Source organism: Salvia splendens, chromosome 11 (genome assembly GCF_004379255.2).
Source record: "Salvia splendens isolate huo1 chromosome 11, SspV2, whole genome shotgun sequence".
NCBI lineage: Eukaryota > Viridiplantae > Streptophyta > Magnoliopsida > Lamiales > Lamiaceae > Salvia > Salvia splendens.
This window is the reverse complement of record NC_056042.1, coordinates 2,148,428-2,175,221: the sequence shown is the minus strand read 5'-3', so window position 1 is coordinate 2,175,221 and position 26,794 is coordinate 2,148,428.

Here is a 26,794-nt window from a genome sequence, read left to right as displayed (position 1 = left end):
ACGCATTTGCTCAAATGGATCCATGAATGGATTAAATTTGGGAGAAGAATAATGTTTTGAGGTGAAGAATGTAGAGTGTTTGAGAGTGTTTGAGTGAGAATAGAGAGTTTTTTTTTTGGTGGATTAATTTGTGGGAATGGTTTGATATTTATAGAAGTGATTGGGGGCTTAAAAAATTTCAAAAAAAATTCAAAATTTGTAAAAAACGGCTATAAACGGCTAGTATAATTTTGGGATTTTTTTTTATTTTTCAATTTTTTCTGATTTTTTTAAAAAAATAAAAAATACATTTTCAACGGAAATAAACGACGCCCACTCGCTGGCCGGCGAGTGGGCGTCATGAATGAACCGCAGCTCGCCACGTCGCCAACGCGCGTGGCGAGACAGATCTCCGAGTGTCTCTCCGAGACGAGTTACGGGACGGGATGGGGACGAGACGGAGCCCGCAACGCTGTCTCGCTGCCGTCTCGTCTCTCCGAGACGAGATAGGGACCGCAACGAGACGCGTTGCGGATGCCCTTAGCTATTCTTCTAAATTTGTGGGTTAAATAATTCAAAATATTATTATACTTATTTGTTAGATAGTCTTCTAAATTTGTGGGCTAAATAATTCAAAATATTAGTATTATACTTGATTTCATTTATACTCCTTTCCGTCCACCATTAGCAGTCTCATTTTTGGCGTCACGAGTTCTAAGAAATATTAAGAAAAGTGGGTGAAAAAAGTTAATGGAATAGGGGTCTCACTTGTATATATTAGTTTTAAATGAAATGTGAATGTTATGAGTTAGTGGAAGGTGAGACCCTATTACCATTTATGGTAAAAGTAAACCAGGACTCCTATTCGGGGACGGACTAAAATGAAAAAATGGGACTCCTAGTCGCGGACAGATGGAGTGTTGTTTTTGTATGATAGATATTGGAATGCATAAAATTTCGGGTAGAGGGTGGATGTATGAGACAAAATTTCCCACCGGAGAACTGAATCTGGATTTTATTGATGGTTTGGATAAGTTTATAAGTTTATAAATTTTTTTGTGCAACATCCCTCTAGAATCAATGTCACAAAAGATAGATATCCATGTGCGCGATGTGATAATAAAAAATTTCTTCATACGGACATGGTGAAGGAGCATCTTGTGAAAAAGGGGTTTGCTCTAAGTTATTATTATTGGAGATTTCACTACAATATTGAAGCATTGTCCAACTTAAGATGAATGGTTTCTATGCATTCTAATCCACCATTGAATCCATACCAACATATAGTGCACGATGCGTGGGGACAACCAGGTGCTCATGAGCATTGGCAATATGTTCCGCCTACATACATGCCAGAGCCCCACATTAATGAGTCGCAACAATTCTACAATTTGTTAGAAGCGTCTAAGTCTGATTTGTGGGCAGACTGTGATTATTCAGAGTTGTCAACAAATGCTCGAACAATGACTATGAAGTCCGAACTTCGAATGTCTCAGCGAGCTGTTGGCGGATTGTGTCAGTTTATGAAGGAGCGTCGTCCAAAACCAAATCGTATGCCTAGCAGTTTCTACAAGTGCAAGAAACAAATGCGGACTTAAGATATGCCACATCTCAAGATACATTATTGCAAGAAAGGGTGCATGATCTATTGGAGAGAAGACAAGAATATGACCGAATGCAAAGTTTGTGGTCAGAGCTAGATTCAAGGATACTAGCAGAAGTTATAGCTCAATCCATGCAATGGCACGCAGAGCACGTCCAGACTACAGGAGAGGTGAGTCATCCGGCAAATTCTGTAGTCTGAAAGACTCTCGACAAGACACATCCCTTATTTGCTTCTAAATCAAGAAATGTCAAGTTGGCACTTAGCAATAAAGGATTTCTGCTATTCAGTCAAAGTGGTTCAAAGTACTCCCTCCGCCTTAAGGAAGATGACCCCTTCCTTGGGCGGCACGGAGTTTTATGCAGCTTTATTTTGTGTGTTGAGTAGAGAGAGTAAAGTAAGAGAGAGGGAATAAAGTAGAGATAAATGTGTTTCCATTTATAGTAATGGGTCATCTTGGATGATGTGACAAACCAAAAAGGAAAGTGGGTCATCTTTAGTGGGATGGAGGGAGTACTAATTATGGCATAAAAGATCCATACATGTGCATAAAAGATCCATACATGTTTCTCATTGTGATCGTGCCAAGTCCGAAAAATCCAAAACAGAAAATTGATGTATTTCTACAACGCTTGATTGCAAAGCTGGACGATTTATGTGCCGAAGGAATTCTAGCATGTGATATATCAAGAAAATAAAACTTCCAATTGCATGTAGCACTCATGTGGACCATCAACAACATCCCCGCATATTCAATGTTATCAAGATGAGTACATCTGGCCATCGTGCATGTCCGTAGGGAAGTCACAACACAAATCAAACTCTTAAGTCTTATCAATATCGGAAAGGAGCACTATTTTTGGCAAATAAATAAAATACTAGTTTATTTAGTATATCATAGATAGTAATAATATATCTAAACAGAAGATCATCGTTTATTTGTTTGTTTAATTTCCTAAAGCTAATCTAAAGATACTCTCCATGCCTCGATAATGAAAATTTCCATAATCAAAACGCAAAATCAGATACTTACCACAATATTTAGGATGAAGCGACCCTATATAACTTTTCAACTTATCGCCTCATTCCTCATACTTCTCTAAACACCAAATTTCTCCCAATCAAGATCAAAGGCGATGGATGCGACACAGACAGAGACACGCGCTCTTGAATCGGAAACAATTTTATGGTGGCCATGGAGCATGGAAGAATACCAAACGACAGCAACGTGGTTTAATGAAGTTACCCAACAAGAAGGAACTACCGTTGAGATCTTGCCTTTTGAAGCCACCCCTCCTCCCGCCTTCTCTTCCTTTCTTCCCATTTGCTACGGCTTGCATATCCGCGTCTGGGCCGTTACCAACACCCCCGACCACCACGTGGATTCCCCCGATTCCGAAGACGACGTTCTCTCTTGTTTCAAGACACGTCGCTGCGACGAAACCGATCAAGATGAACACGAAGTTTGTTGCATATGTCTCGACGATCTGTACCGAGGATCGGTGACTAGTTTGGATTGCGGCCACGAGTTTCATCCCAACTGCATACGGCGGTGGCTTGTCTGCGGCAAGAACTTCTGCCCCCTCTGCAAAGCTACAGCAATCAAGGAGCCGCTTCACATAATGCTGGACTCTCTTAGTATCAATTGACGAATTAATAGCAATTTTTTTTTATGAATTTGACAACTTTTATTGCTATGTAATTATTCGAACTAAAGGATTTAATGTTATTGTTTCATCCATTCTTGGATTTGTTGAAAGATATATTAGTACAATTATATATACTTTTATCCAAGTCATGTTTTTATCCAACAATACATATAATGATTAATCAAATAATGTAAAAAAAATAATGTGGCAAAATATAAAGGAACCTTCCCACGTCTCTTTTACTTAAATTTGCAATGACAAAATCCTAGCTCTCCGTTATTCTTGCATATATTTTCATACAATTTCTATGTCTGGTTGAACTAAAAGGTAGTTTAATTTTTGAATAAATATGATTTTTAAAAATAAACATAAAACAGTGTATAGTTATAATTTTTTTATTAAAAAATAAGGCAATCTGCGACTAGAGTACTTTTTTTAAAAAATCTGATTTGTTTTAGTAGAATAAATACTACTATGGCATTATGGCCTTAAGATAAGTTGACGGTTTGATTAAATTAATCCTGATATAATAAATAAGGAGAATGTATAAACATTATCGTATCCAAATCCAAACCCAACTACATAACAAATCATCATCCACCACGTCAATAATAGTGGAGACGCCAATTATCCCAAAACTTCAAAATTGAGTAAGAGACGCCAATCAGTAACACAAATTTTGAACGGATTTAACTAAATTGGAGAAAATGCTTTCAGTTATGGTAATATTTCAAATAAATTTGTGACACTTTGAACAATAAATTATTCTTAATATTATTATAAATAAGGAAAGTATCGCCATTATATAGAATGCACCTGAAAAATCAAAATCCAATTTCAATTATAGAAACAAAAGTTACTTTCCATGTGAGTCCCAATCATGAAAATTTCCATAATGAAAACACAAAATCAGATTGTTCCCAAAATATTAATTTAATTTGAGCTAAAGCAACCTTATATATATCCTCAACGCTCAAGCCATTCGTCACACTTCTCAAAACCCTAGAGCTTCTCTCTCTCAAATCTCATTCCAAAATCAAAGGCGATGGAACAGACATATACTGTTGAGGTTGAGCCGGTAGCAATTTTACGGTGGCCAGTGGGCGCGGAGGAGTTAGAGGAGTACGCGATGATGATATACGGTTGGGATCAAGCAGCGGCGCATGATGGAGTTACTCTTAAGGTCTTGCACTTTCAAGGCTACGACGTCGTGGTCAGGATCTGGTTGGTTAACGCCGCTGCAACGCCACCTCAATCCGACGGCCACGTGGATTCGCCCGAAGACGACGTTCTCTCCGGTTTCATGACACGTCGCTGCGACGATACCGATTGATGGGGTACGAACTAAACCCTAATGGCAAGATGGGGTACGAACTAAACCCTAATGGCAAGCCCAATAACAGTGACGGCCCATCAGCCCAGAGCCCAAGAAAGAGTATCTGTTCGGCACCAAAGAGTTCGGCACGACCAAAGAGTTCGGACTCAGCCTACAGCTCGGTAAAAGCCGACCAGTCAAGCTCTCCTCTCAGATCGGCAAGAGCTGATCGGTAAAGTCCAGCAGTTCGGTCTCACCATTCGACCGAACTAGGAGTTAGTGGACTCATGAAAGGCCTCCACGACCTCCGCTATACCCACGATCTATTTAGTGGTACGAAGCAGTTATTGAGCAGTTATTGCTCACCCACGATCTTGTTAGTGGGGCTGCAAACCACGACCTTAGTTCAATGTATAAATAGAACTTAGATCAGATAGAAAAGGGTTAAGCTCTCTAGAGATAAAATACCATATAGCAAGTCTGTGTTGTAAGCTGTAATCCCAGATCAAGCAATACAATCTTGCCCTCCCTTCTTCCCGTTGACGTAGATTTACCTCAGTAAATCGAACCACGTAAATTCTGTGTCATAATCTTCATTCTCTACCAGCATTTATTAACATCAATAATTCGCGGATCCATCACTGGCGCCGTCTGTGGGAAGCAGAGAACAAAATTTGTGATAAAGCGAATTTTTGATCCATTTTTTCCACCCAAAAAATGCATACCAGATCGCAGAGTACCCGTATTCCTGCCCGTGAGAACCAGGAGGAAGCCAATCCATCCCACAGGTCTGGAAAACAGCCTAGGGATAAATCCACCACCAGTTCTCATGGCGAAGGAACAAGCCGCTCCAAAAATCGTCCCACTGAGTCTTCCCAGCAGCCCGATTTGAATGAGGCTGTCAAGCAGTTTTTGGAGGCGAAGCAGGAGGAATTCTTAACCTTCCTGCGAAAAAGCCAAAAACAGCCGGAGACGAAAACGGCGGATTCTCCTTCTCCCTCCGCACAAGAAAGTCACTACCGCAGTAGTGCCGTGGCTTCCAGGAAGAAGAGTCCTCAGCCCCGACATATTCCTGTTCCTCCTCGGTACCGGAATCACAGGAGAACTCAATCTCCTCCATACCGACGAGATATCGGATTCGCCGTGTACGGAGCACTGAAGACTCCGTTCTCGGACGACATCACCCGAACTCCCCTACCACAGAACTACCGAACTCCGTCGATGACTTACGACGGGCTCGTGGACCCTCACGATTTCTTGGGGCGCTATCAATATAACATGGCGAACCAGGGTCTCAACGAGGTCCACATGTGCAAGCTGTTTCCCGAGCTGCTCATCGGGAACGCGAGAAGGTGGTTCGATAGCCTCCCCCAAGGCAGCATCAGATCTTACCGAGATCTAATGGATGCCTTCCACAGGAGGTTTTTTCAGAAAGCGGAAGCCCGAATCACTTCGGCTCAGCTACTTTCCATTCGTCAAGGTCGCGACGAAAAAATCAGCGACTTTATGACAAGATTCCACAAGGAATGCCTGCAAGTAGACGATCTCAACGATCTGCTTGTCATTTCGGCATTCCAAAATGGAATCCTGCCCGGAGCTCTCTACAGGAAGCTCGTTGAGTGCGGTCCGCAGACAGCTCAGGAAATGTGGGACATTGCGGACCAGTACTCCCGGGCCGATGAGGCAGACCGTCGCAAACGGTCGTTAGACAGCTCATCGTCCCGAGGAGACAGAAGGAAGCCCGATCATAGCGATCAGGGGCATCCTCGCCGGACTCCATTTGAAAGAATTCAAAGGGCTCCGGTGCAAGACAGATTGGGACCTCGTCTCAATCCCGAGAAGCCGCCCGCTCAGTTCGTACCGCTGAACAAGCCGAGAGCGGAAATTTTCGAACTGCACTCTGACCTATTCGAAAAGCCAAAGCGGATGACGAAATCAGCCGCGCGCCGACCACAGGATAACTACTGCTCCTACCATCAAGACCACGGTCACGATACGGAGGAGTGCAGAAACTTGGCTGCAGGTATCGATGTTCTTGTGAAGGCAGGGACATTGAAAAAATACCGAAGTAAGCAGCCAAAGAAGAATAAAAAGCAGAGTGGTGCGAACTGCGCTCCTCAGGATCCGAAAAGGCAGCCGGATCCCGAAGACGATGACGAGCCGCAATATGATGGAGTAATCCAGACTATTGACGCGCTCCCTGCCGGGAAGACCAAGTCGTCCCTAAAGTCAGAACGCAGAGGCTCCAATCGAGAGGAGCCAACGCATAAAAGGCTGAAGCAGGACGAAGTGATTACGTTCTCGGCTGCTGATCCCGTCCCGGCCATCTCTCCTCACCAAGACGCCATTGTCATCCAAGCCGGAGTGGCAAACAAACTGATCCACAGGGTGTTTGTGGATACAGGAGCGTCGGTTAGCATTCTTTTTAAAGAGTGCTTCGACAAACTAGAAGTGGACCCAGCTCGGCTCAGTCCGGCTCCGCTTCCCCTGAAGAGCTTCACTCAGGAGGACACCCGCCCTGAAGGTATTATCAGCCTTCCGATCACGGTGGGGAAAGCGCCTACTAGCTCCAGTACGATGATTGAGTTTTTCGTGGTGAAAGCTCGGTCCCCGTACAACGTCATCCTGGGAAGAGACTGGCTCAACACAGTTCGGGCCGTTTGCTCCACCTATCACCTCACCATCAAGATCCCTACTAAAGGAGGGATAGCGGTCATCCGAGGTGACCAAAAGAGAGCAAAGGAATGTCTGCAAATTGCGCTTAGAAGTGCCGAGCAGTCAGATCGGCACCACCAAGCATAGCAATCACAGCAGCCGGAGTCAGAGGCGATGACCGAAGTCATACCGGAGCCGAACTCGATGACAGTTCAGCTGTACGAAGACGATCCATCCAGAACGGTTAAGATCGGCTTCGCGGGAACGCCCCTACTTCGGGAAAAAACCATCCAGCTCCTCAAGGAGTATAAAGACGTCTTTGCATGGTCTCCGTTGGACATGACCGGAGTGCCCCCCGAGGTAATCACTCATCGGTTAAATATTGATCCTTCAGTCCGGCCGATAAAACAGAAGCAAAGACTCTTTGCGGCAGAACGAAGTCAAGTCATCCATGACGAAGTCCGTCAATTATTGAAGGCGGATGTGTTATTCGAAGTGAAGTATCCTTCGTGGGTGGCCAATCCTGTCATGATCAAGAAAAAGGAAGGAGGATGGCGGATGTGCATAGATTTCACCGATCTAAATAAGCACTGTCCCAAAGATTGCTATCCCCTTCCGAACATAGATAAAAAAGTAGAAGCTTTGATAGGCTTTGAAATTTTTTGTTTTCTTGATCTGTACAAAGGATACCATCAAGTTTTAATGGATGAGATTGATGCTTCAAAAACGGCCTTCATTACTGATTTCGGCATTTTCGCTTATAAAAAGATGCCATTCGGTTTAAAGAATGCCGGAGCCACTTATCAAAGGATGGTAGACAAGCTTTTTCGGCACCTGATTGGAAAGGAGGTCGAAGTGTATGTTGACGATATAGTCGTCAAAAGCAAAAGCACTTCGGAGTACGAGCACAACCTCAAGTCCACTCTCAACGTGCTCAAGAAAGCCAACCTCAAACTTAATCCCCAAAAGTGTACCTTTTTGGTAGATTCGGGAAAGTTTCTGGGTTGTTGGGTTTCAAAGGACGGACTCAAGGCAAACCCCTCAAAAGTTCAAATCGTTCAGAACATGGCAATGCCGAAGTCCATACATGACGTGCAAAGGCTAACCGGATGTCTAGCCGCACTGAATCGATTCCTTTCCCAAGCAGCCGAAAAGCAACTGCCGTTCTTCAAGGTGTTGAAAAAGGCACCAAAGTTCGAGTGGGGAGCCGAGCAGAAAAAGGCCTTTGACGAGCTCAAAAGTTATCTAGCCGAGCTTCCTATTCTCTCTGCTCCAACCGAAGCCGAAGTAATATTCTTATACTTAGCGGCATCGGATCAAACCATCAGCGCGGTGCTTGTACGAGAAGAAGGCCTAAAGCAGCTTCCCATCTATTTTACAAGCCGAGCATTAAGAGGTCCAGAAACCAGGTATCAACCACTGGAAAAGATTGCTCTGGCATTAGTAAATGCAGCAAGGAGACTGCGGCCATACTTCTATGCTCACAAGGTATGCGTCTTAACTGATCTGCCACTTCGGCAAGTGTTGACCAAACCAGAAGCATCAGGCAGAATCGCCAAGTGGGCTATAGAGTTGGGAGAGCACACAATTGAATATCTACCTCGGAAAGCCATCAAGGGACAAGCCTTGGCAGATTTTCTTGCAGAAGCGAAGTTCGATCAAGCAATTCCTGTTATTGCCGAACAGAAGAATTCTGCCAATGCCGAACTAGCACAGCCCTTGGAATCCGAAGTAGAGCCGCCGGACTGCTGGAGCGGGTTCGTAGATGGAGCTTCGAACAAGATGGGAAGTGGAGCTGGTATTTTACTTGTCGCTCCCGACGGACACGAGGTAGCCTACTCACTTCGGTTCTTATTCCCCACTACTAATAATGAAGCCGAGTACGAAGCCCTCCTGGCCGGACTCCAGTTAGCGCAAAGCCTGCTCGTCAAATCTCTCAAAGTCCATTGTGATTCACAAGTCATAGTAAATCACATGTTGGGTACAAGTGAAGCCCGTGACGAGAGAATGAAGAAGTATTTGGACAAAGCGCAAAGCATCAGCCGAAGTTTCTCCTATTTTCGGATAATCCGCATTCCTAGAGCGGAAAATAGCCGAGCAGATGCCTTAAGTAAGTTGGCCTCAGATCCGAGCTCAAAGGCGGAAGAATTAATGCATCGAAGCATTGATGAAGCCGAGGTACATTCAGTATCTAGCTCGCCGAACTGGATGACGCCGATCTTGCAGTATCTGGATCAAGGACAATTGCCCGAGGATAAGAGAGAAGCTCGGAAGATCACGTGCCGAGCACTTCGGTACGAACTTCATGAAGGAGTCCTCTTTAGAAAGTCTTACCTCCAGCCGTTATTGCGGTGCGTAGGACCAGAAGAGACGGACTACATCCTCAGAGAAGTTCATGAAGGATCGTGCGGTAGCCACATCGGAGCCAGAGCTTTAGCTAAAAAAGTTCTGAGATGGGGATATTATTGGCCAACCATGGTACAAGAGGCAGTGCAGCTCGTCAAGAAGTGTACGAAGTGCCAAATTCATGCAAATGTCCCAAGGATGCCGCAGACCGATCTATACACTATGCAAAGCCCTTGGCCTTTCATGCAATGGGGCATAGACATAGTGGGACCACTTCCTCAAGCTCCTCGGCAAATGAAATTCCTTATCGTTGCCGTGGACTACTTCACGAAGTGGGTGGAGGCGGAACCATTAGCTACGATAACGAGCTCAAAGGCATTGGACTTCGTCTGGAAGAACATAGTGTGCCGATTTGGCATACCCCACATCCTCATCTCGGATAATGGGACCCAGTTCACCGACAAGACGTTCAAGAATTGGTGCCAAGAGCTGAACATTCAACAGCGGTTCACTTCGGTCTCCCATCCCCAAGCAAACGGACAAACGGAAGTAACGAACCGGATTCTGGTGAAAGGGTTAAAAGCCCGGTTAGAACAAGCCAAAGGACAATGGGTAGAAAATCTCCCTCAAGTCCTATGGTCCTACCGAACTACGCCCAAAACCTCCAACGGTGAAACTCCGTATAGTCTGGTGTACGGCACTGAAGCCGTAATTCCGGTGGAGATCGGCGTACCCAGTCCCCGAACTCTAAATTTCTCCTCAGAAATGAATGACGACGGACTGAGAGCAGAACTAGATCTCGCCGAAGAAAGAAGAGAATTGGCGTGCATAAAAGCAGCCAAGTATAAGGAGCAAGTAGCCCGGTATTATAACCAAAGGGTAAAAAAGCTTCAATTTCAAGTGGGAGATCTCGTCTTGAGAAACAACGAAGTAAGCCGAGCAGAAAAGCTGGGCAAACTCGAACCCACATGGGAGGGTCCATATCGGGTGTCAGAAGTCCTCGGCAAAGGGTCTTATAAATTGACTCACATGTCAGGAGAACAAGTACCCCGAACATGGCACGTCTCCAACCTCAAGAAGTTCCACTTGTAAGAGACAAAGTCCGGTCAGTCTGTCTTGTGTCTAGTTCGGTCATAGGGGTACATGTTTTTATTTGTTTGTTTTTACTTGTACCTTTTACTTGTCGTTTTATAAAAAGTTTAAAGTTTTTTCTTTCGTCTTTTTCATTTTTTCTCTATGTGTTTTGTCTCTATGTGCTTGTCGTCTCTTACAAATGGTACCAAGGTATATCGTTCTTTAAAGACTGATCCCCTTTTTAGATCGATTATTAAAGACTATTGTGAGTCCAAGCTTCTAAGGAGGATATAAGACCACAAGTCAGCTTAACAAGCAGTCCGTCTGAAACGAACTGCAATAAGCCAACGATTGTGAGTCCAAGCTTCCAAGGAGGATACAAGACCGCAATTCAGCTTAACAAGCACTTCGTCTGAAACGAACTGCAATAAGGGAAAGTCCGATCCACGCGATAAACCTCGCCGAATTAGGACGACCAAGTTCGGTCAAAGAAGTTTACCTCATAAGACCGGGGACGACCATGTCTGGTCAAAGAGGTTTACTGCATAAGACCACTTCGGTTAACGGGGAAAGTCCGATCCACGCGATAAAACTCGCCGAATTAGGACAAGGGAAAGTTCGATCCCGGCGACAAAAATCGCCAAATTAGAACACAAACCAAGTCTGGTCAAAGATGTTTATTTCATCAGACCAAAGACAAGTCCGGTCAAAGATGTTTATTTCATCAGACCAAAGACGAGTCCGGTCAAAGATGTTTATTTCATCAGACCAAAGACGAGTCCGGTCAAAGATGTTTATTTCATCAGACCAAAGACGAGTCCGGTCAAAGAAGTTTACTTCATAAGACCGAGGACAAGTACGATGAAATTTTTTCGCTAAGCTGTAAATACAGTGTTAGAAGCGAAAACAAAATTTCATTTTTCAAATCTTGTTCGGCATACAACTCAGCTACCCTACAAAATGGCGTTACGCTATTACAAAGGACTATTCTACTGTCCAGGGTTGCTGAAGTTAAGCCACCTATCTGCAAAATCCTCTGGAAGCCGAGTTCGGTTGTTCCGAGCAGATGAAGAATAAGCAGGTCGACGAGATGCTATCCTCGACCCAACGCCTCTTCCCCGAGCCCGAGAAGTCCTAACACCTCGGCGATGAAGAGTCTCTGCAATAATCATCTGCTGATCTTGCTCGCTCATAGTCACGACTCCTCGGCGAATTTCAGTCCGTCCCTGTCTTGACGATTCCGGTTGCTCCTGAGCCCGTTCTCGTCTTGACGTTTCCGGCTGTTCCGGAGTTCGTTGTTGACTGGAAGTAGGATTTTGAACAAGGGAACCAGAGGCTTGATCTGGAGTGCGAGCATCTGTTGGCACGACATGCCGAAGGAATCTTTCTATGGAGGGGCGCCGAGAAAGAACAATGTCGTACCGAGAAGCCCAGCGCCGTAATGATTTCACAACTTGTTGGCAAGCCGAGCTCTCCAGCGCATTGTTCCTCCGGAGTACATGATATTCCTCCCACAGTTCGTCAACTCGACTCTGAACATCTGATATGGTCAATCCCCCGCGCACATGGATGTAATCCTCGTACGCAGTCCTCTCAGCAACGGTCGTATTCAGCTCGGCCTCCAGATCCTTCTTATCGGACTCTAAGTCCTTATTATCGGCCTCCAGCTTCACTAAACGAGCCAGAAGCTCGTCATTCTTCGTCTGATCGGCTATAGCTCTTTTCTCAGCTTCGTCTAAAGCCGAAGAGTACAGCCGTTTCCAGTGAAGTATCTCCATCTCCTTGAGTACAAAGCAGCTATATTAGTTCGGCAGCTGTACCGAGCAGATAGTAAAATACAACAGGAATAAAGGCGAGTACGAAAAGCTATACGAAGACAAGTGTAGAGAATTTTTCATTCACAAGGAAAATTTCTTACACTAGGAGGGCTTCAAGGCCATTTTACAAGGAAGAAACTAGACTAAGAGAAGGGAGACGAAATCATACTCCACCAGCTTCGTCTCCGGCTCCTTGGTCTGGTTCAGCTTCTTTCTCCTGAGCTACCTCAGCCTCGGCCTCGCCTCCTGCCGGCCTCGCCTCCGCCTCCTGATCGGCTTCCTTCTCCGGATGCCCGGCCCGCTCGACTTCGGCCTCCAGCTCCAGCGGCTCGGCCTCACCCTCTCCGTTGTAAGTCGAAGCGGGTGAAACGGGTCCCACGGAGGCAAAGATAGCCTCCAGGTTCTCGTCCCGATCAGCTCGACAACTCCGGACTCGGTCTGCAGAAAGCAGGACCGAGGATGAAGCGAGCTCCTCAAGGAGCGGCAGATTCTGAAGCCGAGCTGCTATCTCTCGGCTGTACAGAGGCAGCACGACGTCGGCCCCCTGCTCGCCCTTATCGGCAATTAGCCTTACCAGGCTACCGACAAAGGCCGAGAACTGGCTGCTCAAAAAGAGTTTCTCCGTGTAAACACGGAGAGCCTCCCCTTGGGCAACCACGGCAGCAGCATCGCTCCGCTTCGTCTGCTCTCGCTGGATGACGAGCTAGTTTTTGGCAAACTGAGCTTCATCCTGGGCCGAAATCCTAGCAGCTCTGGCCTTCTCAAAGTTAGCCTCAGCCTGTTCGGCCCGATGACAAGCAGCCGCCAACTTCCTCTGCATCTCGGCATAGTCATTGGACGCTTTGGAGAGTTCGACGGCGACGAGCTTGGAGAGCATATCGTTCCTCTGAAAATGAATAAAGAAAAAAGTCAACAAAGGGGCCACAAAAAATACAGGAAAAAAGCAAGGCCAGAAAATCAAGAAGAGAATTCACCTCGGCGAAGTCCGTGGGCCATAAAAACGGCTCACAGATATGTTCCGAAGGAGGCGCCAAGACCACGTCTTTCTCTGGCGCTCTCGGGGGCTTCTGGGCCTTCCCCCTCCCCTTTGCCGAAGTCGACTCCGGCTTCTTCGGATCCGAAGAGGTTTTTTGCCTTTTCGGAGTCCTCTCGGCATCAGACGCCGAGCTGGTGGTTTTCGGCCTCTCCGGCTCCTTGGACTCCGAAGATTTGCGGCTAGCTTTACTCAGCATGTACACTGCCAAAAAGCAAGAAAGCAAAGTCAGATTTTCTTTGTTAAAGCAGTAGAGCATAAAGATAAAGAGAAATCCTCACCCTCGGCCTCTTCGTCCGAAGACGAGATGTCGAACACGACGTCGCCCTTGACGAGCTCAGACTCCGTGTATTGTTTCCTAACTATGGGAATCTTGTTGAGCTCGCCATCGAGCTCGTCCAACGGTTCAGGCCGAGGGTGACGGATAACGGACTCCGGCCCTCTCCAGGGAAAACTAGGAGCCGCGGTCCTATCATAGTAGAAGAAGCGATTTTGCCACTTCGGCCACTTCGTTTTACAAAAGGCTCTAAAGGGCTGTAAAGGGATCAAGTAAAACCAAGACCCCTTCCTCTTAAATTGAAAGAATTTAAGGATCGCCTTCAAAGACAAATCCCTTCCTAACCTACGGAGTTCGGCAGCGAAGGCCGACAAGTGCCTCCAAGAGTTCGGAGTCACTTGGCCTAAAGGAAGCTGAAAAAAATCTAGTAAATCTATAAAGGCAGAAGGGAGGGGGAAACGAAGCCCGCATTCTAAGCAGGCCTCGTACACGGTGGCGTACCCCTCCGGCGGGGAGTCAGCCCTATGATCACCGTCAGGTACCACCGCCTTCCCCCCAGGAAAAAAGTATTTTTCGGGTAGGGATATCACAGTATCCTTACTCAAAATACTATGGAAATACTCTACGGTCTTCTCCCCGGACTCTTTCCGGCCAGAAGACCCCTTATCCCCTTTCCTACCGCTACCCGACTCCGAAGAAGAAGAAGACATTTTTCTTACTTTTTGAAGATGAAGAAAGTCTGAAGAAGCTCTTGAAAGCGGAAGAAAATTTCTCGAAAAAGAGAGAGTATAGAAGACGCAACAGCAAAAGTGTTCAAATGAGGAAAAAAGAGCATATTTATCAGATTCGGGAAAGATTTCGAGATCGTTGCGCCGTTTCGAATCCCACCTTTTCAGGATTCAACGGCCGGATTTTACTGTCGCATTTAATGCAGGCACGCGCAAGGCACGTCCCCTGACGTCAGCCTCCCCCTTACCATTATCCAGAATGCCGAAGTGACTCACCTCGCCGAAGTGATTCATTTCGCTTTTCGGGGGGGGTAGTGATGGGGTACGAACTAAACCCTAATGGCAAGATGGGGTACGAACTAAACCCTAATGGCAAGCCCAATAACAGTGACGGCCCATCAGCCCAGAGCCCAAGAAAGAGTATCTGTTCGGCACCAAAGAGTTCGGCACGACCAAAGAGTTCGGACTCAGCCTACAGCTCGGTAAAAGCCGACCAGTCAAGCTCTCCTCTCAGATCGGCAAGAGCTGATCGGTAAAGTCCAGCAGTTCGGTCTCACCATTCGACCGAACTAGGAGTTAGTGGACTCATGAAAGGCCTCCACGACCTCCGCTATACCCACGATCTATTTAGTGGTACGAAGCAGTTATTGAGCAGTTATTGCTCACCCACGATCTTGTTAGTGGGGCTGCAAACCACGACCTTAGTTCAATGTATAAATAGAACTTAGATCAGATAGAAAAGGGTTAAGCTCTCTAGAGATAAAATACCATATAGCAAGTCTGTGTTGTAAGCTGTAATCCCAGATCAAGCAATACAATCTTGCCCTCCCTTCTTCCCGTGGACGTAGATTTACCTCAGTAAATCGAACCACGTAAATTCTGTGTCATAATCTTCATTCTCTACCAGCATTTATTAACATCAATAATTCGCGGATCCATCACCGATCAACATGAAGAAGAAGTTTGTTGCATATGTTTGGACGATCTGTTTCGAGGATCGGTGACTACATTGGATTGCAGCCACGAGTTTCATCCCGACTGCATACGGCGGTGGCTCGTCTGCGGCGAGAACTTCTGCCCTCTCTGCAAAGCTCCGGCGATCAAGTGATTGTGATTCTCTCTTAGTTTCAATCTCATCTTATGTTCAGATATATGGATTTCTATGTGTAATTACTATTGACAATCAATGAAATACCCTTTTTCCACATGTAGGTTGCTAACAAGTACTAGTGTACTAGTAATTAATTTTATGCATCCAATATTTTAAAGTAGTATTTTTTTTAAATAGAATTAAATAACAAATTTTACTTGTCATTATTAACTAGTAAAATACTACTATAATACTATTAATAAGCACATGCACATATTTATACATAAAAATTAAATACTACTACCTCCGTCTCACATTAAGGGTCACATTTTGTCATTTCGGTTCGTCCCACAATAAGAGTCACATTTCACTTTTACCATAAATGGTAAGTAGACTCCACATTCCACCAACCAATTCAACTCACATTTATTATAAAACTAATATTCTACTCACATTTATTATAAAACTAATATATATATGTGTGTGTGTGACTCATAATCCACTAACTTATTCAACCCATTTTTCACCCACACTAAATGTGACACTTAATATGAGACAGAGGTAGTATATGATACAAATATTATAACTTAAGAAATACAAAAGCCAAATAACTTTAAAATTAATTATAGTCTGTATTTCATGTGTGGTTTGGCAATGCGTGCCTTCATTGAAATCTAGAGTTGCCTGATACGAGGGTACTCGTATCAGTTCCGGCAGCGCGAAGTCGCCGGAGAAGGTTAGGTTCGTTCGCGGGATCCTCCCGTCGAGCAGCCTAGGGTTCTCGGTCAATTAGGGTTTGACGAGATGAACTTGCGGAAAAATAAAGTACGAAAAGATAAAAGAACGATAAAAGATAAATTGATATGATATTTCTCGAATGATTAATATGAAGGTCTCCTACACATATTTATAATATGTGGGGATACAATAATATCCTACCAAAATCTAGTAAATCAAATATAATAATATCCTAAGCAAAAGATATGGTGAATCAATAAAATATGGAAAAGATAGAGAATTAAATACTAAATTACTAATAGGATAATAGGGGATAATTTGGAAGATGTATCGTATCATTTCCCTACTGAATATCAGAAAATATTACAACAGGTATTGGGTACCCAATATACGGGTTCGGGTAGGCTGACATATCACTTTTTAGGAATTTGGCAAACTTTTATTGGTCTGTATATGATGGATCCGCGAATTTTTGATGTTAGCAAATGCTGGTAGAGAATGAAAATACAGACACAAAGAATTTACGTGGTTCGATTTACTGAAGTAAATCTACGTCCACGGGAAAAAGGGAGGGCAAGATTGTATTGCTTGATCTGTTTTCTACAGCTTACAAATACAAACTTGCTATTTGCTATATGGTGTTTTATCTCTAGAGAGCTTAACCTTCTCATATCAGATCTAAGTTCCATTTATATCTTGGACTAAGATCGTGGCTTGCATCACCACCCTAAGTCGTGGATGTCGTGTAGGTCATGGCCTAAGATCGTGGATGTAGCGTAGGTCATGGCCTACGATCGTGGCCTGAGTTGACACCACGTGGTAGTGGGTGTGTTGGACATCCTGTATGGGTCCACTAACTCCTTGTTCGGTCGAATACTGAGACCGAACTGCTTTGGTTGCCGATCTGAGAGTAGAGCTTGATGCCGACCTGAGAGCAGAGCTTGATTGGTTGGCTTTTACCGAGCTGTAGGCTGAGGCCGAACTCTTTGGTAATGCCGAACTCATACTCTTCCTTGGGCTTTGGGCTGATGGGCCGTCATTGCTGTTGGGCTTGTTTAGTACGCACCCCATTGCTGTTGGGCTTGTTTAGTACGCACCCCATTGCTGTTGGGCTTTGGGCTTTGGGCTGATGGGCCGTCATTGCTGTTGGGCTTGTTTAGTACGCACCCCATTGCTGTTGGGCTTGTTTAGTACGCACCCCATCACTACCCCCCCCGAAAAGCGAAGTGAATCACTTCGGCGAAGCGAGTCACTTCGGCATTCTGGAATACGGGGGGAGGCTGAAGTCGGGGGACGTGCCCTGCGCGTGACTGCATTAAATGCGGCATTAAATGCGACAGTAAAATCCGGCCGTCGAATCCTGAAAAGGTGGGATATGAAACGGTGCGATGATTTGAAATCTTTTCCAAATCTGATAAATACCGCCTTTCTTCATCATTTGAACACCTTTGCTATTGGCTTCTTCTGCACTCTCTATCTTTTGCGTGAAAAATTTCCTTCCGCTTTCAAAAACTTCCTCAGGATTTCTTCAAACTTTCAAAGAGTAAGAACCATGTCTGCTTCTTCTTCGTCTGAGTCTGGTAGCGGTAGAAAAGGGGGTAAGGGGTCTTCTAGCCGGAAAGAATCCGGGGAGAAGACCGTAGAGTATTTTCACAGTATCTTGAGTAAGGATACTGTGATATCCCTTTACGAAAAATACTCTTTTCCTGGGGGGAAGGCGGGTGGTTCCCGACGATGATCATAGGGCTAACGATCCGCCGGAGGGTTATGCCACCGTTTACGAAGCCTGCTTAGAATGCGGGCTTCGTTTCCCTCTTCCCCCACCTTTTGTAGAGTTTCTTGATTTTTTTCAACTCCCTTTAGGTCAGGTGACTCCGAATTCTTGGAGGCACTTGTCGGCTTTTGCTGCCGAACTCCGTAGGTTAGATAAGGATCTGTCTCTGCGGGCAATCCTTAATTTTTTCCAATTTAAAAGGAAGGGATCTTGGTTTTACTTGATCCCCTTACAGCCTTTTAGGGCATTCTGCAAAACCAAGTGGCCGAAATGGCAAAACCGCTTCTTTTTTTATAATAGGACAGCGGCTCCGGGCTTCCCCTGGAGAGGGCCGAAGTCCGTGATTCCTCACCCTCGGTTAGAACCATTGGCCGAGCTCGATGACGAGCTCAACAAGATTCCCATAGTTAGGAAACAATACACGGAGTCTGAGCTCGTCAAGGGCGACGTCGTGTTCGACATCTCGTCTTCGGACGAAGAGGCCGAGGGTGAGGATTTCTCTTTACCTTTATGTTCTACTGCTTTAACGAAGAAAACTAACCTTGCTTTCTTGCTTTTTGGCAGTGTACATGCTGAACAAGGCTACCCGAAAATCTTCGGAGTCCAAGGAGCCGGAGAGGCCGAAAACCGCCAGCTCGGCGTCTGATGCCGAGAGGACTCCGAAAAGGCAAAAAACCTCTTCGGATCCGAAGAAGCCGGAGTCGACTTCGGCAAAGGGGAGGGGGGAAGACCCAGAAGCCCCCGAGAGCGCCAGAGAAAGACGTGGTCTTGGCGCCTCCTTCGGAACATATCTGTGAGCCGTTTTTATGGCCCACGGACTTCGCCGAGGTGAATTCTCTTCTTGATTTTCTGGCCTTGCTTTTTTTTTTCTGTATTTTTTGTGGTCCCTTTGTTGACTTTTTTCTTTATTCATTTTCAGAGGAACGATATGCTCTCCAAGCTCGTCGCCGTCGAACTCTCCAAAGCGTCCAATGACTATGCCGAGATGCAGAGGAAGTTGGCAGCTGCTTGTCATCGGGCCGAACAGGCTGAGGCTAACTTTGAGAAGGCCAGAGCTGCTAGGATTTCGGCCCAGGATGAAGCTCAGTTTGCCAAAAACCAGCTCGTCATCCAGCGAGAGCAGGCGAAGCGGAGCGATGCTGCTGCCGTGGTTGCCCAAGGGGAGGCTCTCCGTGTTTACACGGAGAAACTCTTTTTGAGCAGCCAGTTCTCGGCCTTTGTCGGTAGCCTGGTAAGGCTAATTGCCGATAAGGGCGAGCAGGGGGCCGACGTCGTGCTGCCTCTGTACAGCCGAGAGATAGCAGCTCGGCTTCAGAATCTGCCGCTCCTTGAGGAGCTCGCTTCATCTTCGGTCCTGCTTTCTGCAGACCGAGTCCGGAGTTGTCGAGCTGATCGGGACGAGAACCTGGAGGCTATCTTTGCCTCCGTGGGACCCGTTTCACCCGCTTCGACTTACAACGGAGAGGGTGAGGCCGAGCCGCTGGAGCGGGAGGCCGAAGTCGATCAGGCCGGGCATCCGGAGAAGGAGGCCGATCAGGAGGCGGAGGCGAGGCCGGCAGGAGGCGAGGCCGAGGCTGAGGTAGCCCAGGAGAAGGAAGCTGTACCAGACCGAGGAGCCGGAGACGAAGCAGGCGGAGTATGATTTCGTCTCCCTTCTCTTAGTCTAGTTTCTTCCTTGTAAAATGGCCTTGAAGCCCTAGTGTAAAAAATTTTCCTTGTGAATGAAAAATTCTCTACATTTGTCTTCGTATAGCTTTTCGTACTCGCCTTTATTCCTGTTGTATTTTACTATCTGCTCGGTATAGCTGCCGAACTAATATAGCTGCTTTGTACCCAAGGAGATGGAGATACTTCACTGGAAACGGCTGTACTCTTCGGCTTTGGACGAAGCTGAGAGAAGAGCTATAGCCGATCAGACGAAGAATGACGAGCTTCTGGCTCGTTTAGTGAAGCTGGAGGCCGATAATAAGGACTTAGAGTCCGATAAGAAGGATCTGGAGGCCGAGCTGAATACGGCCATTGCTGAGAGGACTGCGTATGAGGATTACATCCGTGTGCGCGGGGGAATGACCATATCAGAAGTTCAGGAACGAGTTGACGAACTGTGGGAGGAGTATAATGTACTCCGGAGGAACAATGCGCTGGAGAGCTCGGCTTGCCAACAAGTCGTGAAATCATTGCGGCGCTGGGCTTCTCGGTATGACATTGTTCTTGCCCGGCGTCCCTCAATTGAGAGATTCCTCCGGCATATCGCGCCAACAGATGCTCGCACTCCAGATCAAACCTCTGGTTCCCTTGTTCAAAATCCTACTCCCAGCCAACAACGAACTCCGGAACAGCCGGAAACGTCAAGACGAGAACGGGCTCAGGAGCAACCGGAATCGTCAAGACGGGGACGGACTGAAATTCGCCGAGGAGTTGTGACTATGAGCGAGCAAGATCAGCAGATGCTTATTGCAGAGACTCTTCATCGCCGAGGTGTTAGGACTTCTCGGGCTCGGGGAAGAGGCGTTGGGTCGAGGATAGCATCTCGTCGACCTGCTTATTCTTCATCTGCTCGGAACAACCGAACTCGGCTTCCAGAGGATTTTACTGCATAAGACCACTTCGGTTAACTGGGAAAGTCCGATCCACGCGATAAAACTCGCCGAATTAGGACAAGGGAAAGTTCGATCCCGGCGACAAAAATCGCCAAATTAGAACACAAACCAAGTCCGGTCAAAGATGTTTATTTCATCAGACCAAAGACGAGTCCGGTCGAAGATGTTTATTTCATCAGACCAAAGACGAGTCCGGTCAAAGATGTTTATTTCATCAGACCAAGGACCAAGTCCGGTCAAAGAAATTTACTTCATAAGACCGAGGACAAGTACGATGAAATTTTTTCGCTAAGCTGTAAATACAGTGTTAGAAGCGAAAACAAAATTTCATTTATCAAATCTTGTTCAGCATACAACTCCGCTACCCTACAAAATGGCGTTACGCTATTACAAAGGACTATTCTACTGTCCAGGGTTGCTGAAGTTAAGCCACCTATCTGCAAAATCCTCTGGAAGCCGAGCTCGGAACAACCGAACTCGGCTTCCAGAGGATTTTGCAGATAGGTGGCTTAACTTCAGCAACCCTGGACAGTAGAATAGTCCTTTGTAATAGCGTAACGCCATTTTGTAGGGTAGCGGAGTTGTATGCTGAACAAGATTTGATAAATGAAATTTTGTTTTCGCTTCTAACACTGTATTTACAGCTTAGCGAAAAAATTTCATCGTACTTGTCCTCGGTCTTATGAAGTAAATTTCTTTGACCGGACTTGGTCCTTGGTCTGATGAAATAAACATCTTTGACCGGACTCGTCTTTGGTCTGATGAAATAAACATCTTCGACCGGACTCGTCTTTGGTCTGATGAAATAAACATCTTTGACCGGACTTGGTTTGTGTTCTAATTTGGCGATTTTTGTCGCCGGGATCGAACTTTCCCTTGTCCTAATTCGGCGAGTTTTATCGCGTGGATCGGACTTTCCCAGTTAACCGAAGTGGTCTTATGCAGTAAACCTCTTTGACTAGACATGGTCGTCCCCGGTCTTATGAGGTAAACTTCTTTGACCGAACTTGGTCGTCCTAATTCGGCGAGGTTTATCGCGTGGATCGGACTTTCCCTAATTGCAGTTCGTTTCAGACGAAGTGCTTATTAAGCTGAATTGCGGTCTTGTATCCTCCTTGGAAGCTTGGACTCACAATCGTTGGCTTATTGCAGTTCGTTTCAGACGGACTGCTTGTTAAGCTGAATTGTGGTCTTATATCCTCCTTAGAAGCTTGGACTCACAATAGTCTTTAATAATCGATCTAAAAAGGGGGTCAGTCTTTAAAGAACGATATACCTTGGTACCATTTGTAAGAGACGACAAGCACATAGAGACAAAACACATAGGAAAAAATGAAAAAGACGAAGGAAAAAAACTTTAAACCTTTTTTTTAAAACGACAAGTAAAAGGTACAAGTAAAAAACAAACAAATAAAAACACATACCCCTATGACCGAACTAGACACGAGACGGACTGACCGGACTTTGTCTCTTACAAGTGGAACTTCTTGAGGTTGGAGACGTGCCATGTTCGGGGTACTTGTTCTCCTGACATGTGAGTCAATTTATAAGACCCTTTGCCGAGGACTTCGGACACCCGATATGGACCCTCCCATGTGGGTTCGAGTTTGCCCAGCTTTTCTGCTCGGCTTACTTCGTTGTTTCTCAAGACAAGATCTCCCACTTGAAATTGAAGCTTTTTCACCCTTTGGTTATAATACCGGGCTACTTGCTCCTTATACTTGGCTGCTTTTATGCACGCCAATTCTCTTCTTTCTTCGGCGAGATCTAGTTCTGCTCTCAGTCCGTCGTCATTCATTTCTGAGGAGAAATTTAGGGTTCGGGGACTGGGTACGCCGATCTCCACCGGAATTACGGCTTCAGTGCCGTACACCAGGCTATACGGAGTTTCACCGTTGGAGGTTTTGGGTGTAGTTCGGTAGGACCATAGGACTTGAGGGAGATTTTCTACCCATTGTCCTTTGGCTTGTTCTAACCGAGCTTTTAACCCTTTCACCAGAATCCGGTTCGTTACTTCCGTTTGTCCGTTTGCTTGGGGATGGGAGACCGAAGTGAACCGCTGTTGAATGTTCAGCTCTTGGCACCAATTCTTGAACGTCTTGTCGGTGAACTGAGTCCCATTATCCGAGATGAGGATGTGGGGTATGCCAAATCGGCACACTATGTTCTTCCAGACGAAGTTCAATGCCTTTGAGCTCGTTATCGTAGCTAATGGTTCAGCCTCCACCCACTTCGTGAAGTAGTCCACGGCAACGATAAGGAATTTCATTTGCCGAGGAGCTTGAGGAAGTGGTCCCACTATGTCTATGCCCCATTGCATGAAAGGCCAAGGGCTTTGCATAGTGTATAGATCGGTCTGCGGCATCCTTGGGACATTTGCATGAATTTGGCACTTCGTACACTTCTTGACGAGCTGCACTGCCTCTTGTACCATGGTTGGCCAATAATATCCCCATCTCAGAACTTTTTTAGCTAAAGCTCTGGCTCCGATGTGGCTACCGCACGATCCTTCATGAACTTCTCTGAGGATGTAGTCCGTCTCTTCTGGTCCTACGCACCGCAATAACGGCTGGAGGTAAGACTTTCTAAAGAGGACTCCTTCATGAAGTTCGTACCGAAGAGCTCGGCACGTGATCTTCCGAGCTTCTCTCTTATCCTCGGGCAATTGTCCTTGATCCAGATACTGCAAGATCGGCGTCATCCAGTTCGGCGAGCTGGATACAGAATGTACCTCGGCTTCATCAATGCTTCGATGCATTAATTCTTCCGCCTTTGAGCTCGGATCTGAGGCCAACTTACTTAAGGTATCTGCTCGGCTATTTTCCGCTCTGGGAATGCGGATTATCCGAAAATAGGAGAAACTTCGGCTGATGCTTTGCGCTTTGTCCAAATACTTCTTCATTCTCTCGTCACGGGCTTCACTTGTACCCAACATGTGATTTACTATGACTTGTGAATCACAATGGACTTTGAGAGATTTGACGAGTAGACTTTGCGCTAACTGGAGTCCGGCCAGGAGGGCTTCGTACTCGGCTTCATTATTAGTAGTGGGGAATAGGAAACGAAGTGAGTAGGTTACCTCGTGTCCGTCGGGAGCGACAAGTAAAATACCAGCTCCACTTCCCATCTTGTTTGAAGCTCCATCTACGAATCCGCTCCAGCAGTCCGGCGGCTCTACTTCGGATTCCAAGGGCTGTGCTAGTTCGGCATTGGCAGAATTCTTCTGTTCGGCAATAATAGGAATTGCTTGATCGAACTTCGCTTCTGCAAAAAAATCTGCCAAGGCTTGTCCCTTGATGGCTTTCCGAGGTAGATATTCAATTGTGTGCTCTCCCAACTCTATAGCCCACTTGGCGATTCTGCCTGATGCTTCTGGCTTGGTCAAAACTTGCCGAAGAGGTAGATCGGTTAAGACGCATACCTTGTGAGCATAGAAGTATGGCCGCAGTCTCCTTGCTGCATTTACTAACGCCAGAGCAATTTTTTCCAGAGGTTGATACCTTGTTTCTGGACCTCTTAATGCTCGGCTTGTAAAGTAGATGGGAAACTGCTTTAGGCCTTCTTCTCGTACAAGCACCGCGCTGATGGTTTGATCCGATGCCGCTAAGTATAAGAATAGTACTTCGGCTTCGGCTGGAGCAGAGAGAATAGGAAGCTCGGCTAGATAACTTTTGAGCTCGTCAAAGGCCTTTTTCTGCTCGGCTCCCCACTCGAACTTTGGTGCCTTTTTCAACACCTTGAAGAACGGCAGTTGCTTTTCGGCTGCTTGGGAAAGGAATCGACTCAGTGCGGCTAGACATCCGGTTAGCCTTTGCACGTCATGTATGGACTTCGGCATTGCCATGTTCTGAACGACTTGAACTTTTGAGGGGTTTGCCTTGAGTCCGTCTTTTGAAACCCAACAACCCAGAAACTTTCCCGAATCTACCAAAAAGGTACACTTTTGGGGATTAAGTTTGAGGTTGGCTTTCTTGAGCACGTTGAGAGTGGACTTGAGGTTGTGCTCGTACTCCGAGGTGCTTTTGCTCTTGACGACTATATCGTCAACATATACTTCGACTTCCTTTCCAATCAGGTGCCGAAAAAGCTTGTCTACCATCCTTTGATAAGTGGCTCCGGCATTCTTTAAACCGAATGGCATCTTTTTATAAGCGAAAATGCCGAAATCAGTAATGAAGGCCGTTTTTGAAGCGTCAATCTCATCCATTAAAACCTGATGGTATCCTTTGTATAGATCAAGAAAACAAAAAATTTCAAAGCCTATCAGAGCTTCTACCTTTTTATCTATGTTCGGAAGGGGATAGCAATCTTTGGGACAGTGCTTATTTAGATCGGTGAAATCTATGCACATCCGCCATCCTCCTTCCTTTTTCTTGATCATGACAGGATTGGCCACCCACGAAGGATACTTCACTTCGAATAACACATCCGCCTTCAATAATTGACGGACTTCGTCATGGATGACTTGACTTCGTTCTGCCGCAAAGAGTCTTTGCTTCTGTTTTATCGGCCGGACCGAAGGATCAATATTTAAACGATGAGTGATTACCTCGGGGGGCACTCCGGTCATGTCCAACGGAGACCATGCAAAGACGTCTTTGTACTCCTTGAGGAGCTGGATGGTTTTTTCCCGAAGTAGAGGCGTTCCCGCGAAGCCGATCTTAACCGTTCTGGATGGATCGTCTTCGTACAGCTGAACTGTCATCGAGTTCGGCTCCGGTATGACTTCGGTCATCGCCTCTGACTCCGGCTGCTGTGATTGCTATGCTTGGTGGTGCCGATCTGACTGCTCGGCACTTCTAAGCGCAATTTGCAGGCATTCCTTTGCTCTTTTTTGGTCACCTCGGATGACCGCTATCCCTCCTTTAGTAGGGATCTTGATGGTGAGGTGATAGGTGGAGCAAACGGCCCGAACTGTGTTGAGCCAGTCTCTTCCCAGGATGACGTTGTACGGGGACCGAGCTTTTACCACGAAAAACTCAATCATCGTACTGGAGCTAGTAGGCGCTTTCCCCACCGTGATCGGAAGGCTGATAATACCTTCAGGGCGGGTGTCCTCCTGGGCGAAGCTCTTCAGGGGAAGCGGAGCCGGGCTGAGCCGAGCTGGGTCCACTTCTAGTTTGTCGAAGCACTCTTTAAAAAGAATGCTGACTGACGCTCCTGTATCCACAAACACCCTGTGGATCAGTTTGTTTGCCACTCCGGCTTGGATGACAATGGCGTCTTGGTGAGGAGAGATGGCCGGGACGGGATCAGCATCCGAGAACGTAATCACTTCGTCCTGCTTCAGCCTTTTATGCGTTGGCTCCTCTCGATTGGAGCCCCTGCGCTCTGACTTCAGGGACGACTTGGTCTTCCCGGCAGGGAGAGCGTCAATAGTCAGGATTACTCCATCATATTGCGGCTCGTCATCGTCTTCGGGATCCGGCTGCCTTTTCGGATCCTGAGGAGCGCAGTTCGCACCTCTCTGCTTCTTATTCTTCTTTGACTGCTTGCTTTGGTATTTTTTCAATGTCCCTGCCCTCACAAGAACATCGATACCTGCAGCCAAGTTTCTGCACTCCTCGGTATCGTGACCGTGGTCTTGATGGTAGGAGCAGTAGTTATCCTGGGGTCGGCGCGCGGCAGATTTCGTCATCCGCTTTGGCTTTTCGAACAGGTCGGAGTGTAGTTCGAAAATTTCCGCTCTCGGCTTGTTCAGCGGTACGAACTGAGCGGGCAGCTTCTCGGGATTGAGACGGGGTCCCAATCTGTCTTGCACCGGAGTCCTTTGAATCCTTTCAAAAGGAGTTCGGCGAGGATGTCCCTGATCGCCAAAAGGAGTTCGGCGAGGATGTCCCTGATCGCTATGATCGGGCTTCCTCCTGTCTCCTCGGGACGATGAGCTGTCTAACGACCGTTTGCGACGGTCTGCCTCATCGGCCCGGGAGTACTGGTCCGCAATGTCCCACATTTCCTGAGCTGTCTGCGGACCGCACTCAACGAGCTTCCTGTAGAGAGCTCCGGGCAGGATTCCATTTTGGAATGCCGAGATGACAAGCAGATCGTTGAGATCGTCTACTTGCAGGCATTCCTTGTGGAATCTTGTCATAAAGTCGCTGATTTTTTCGTCGCGA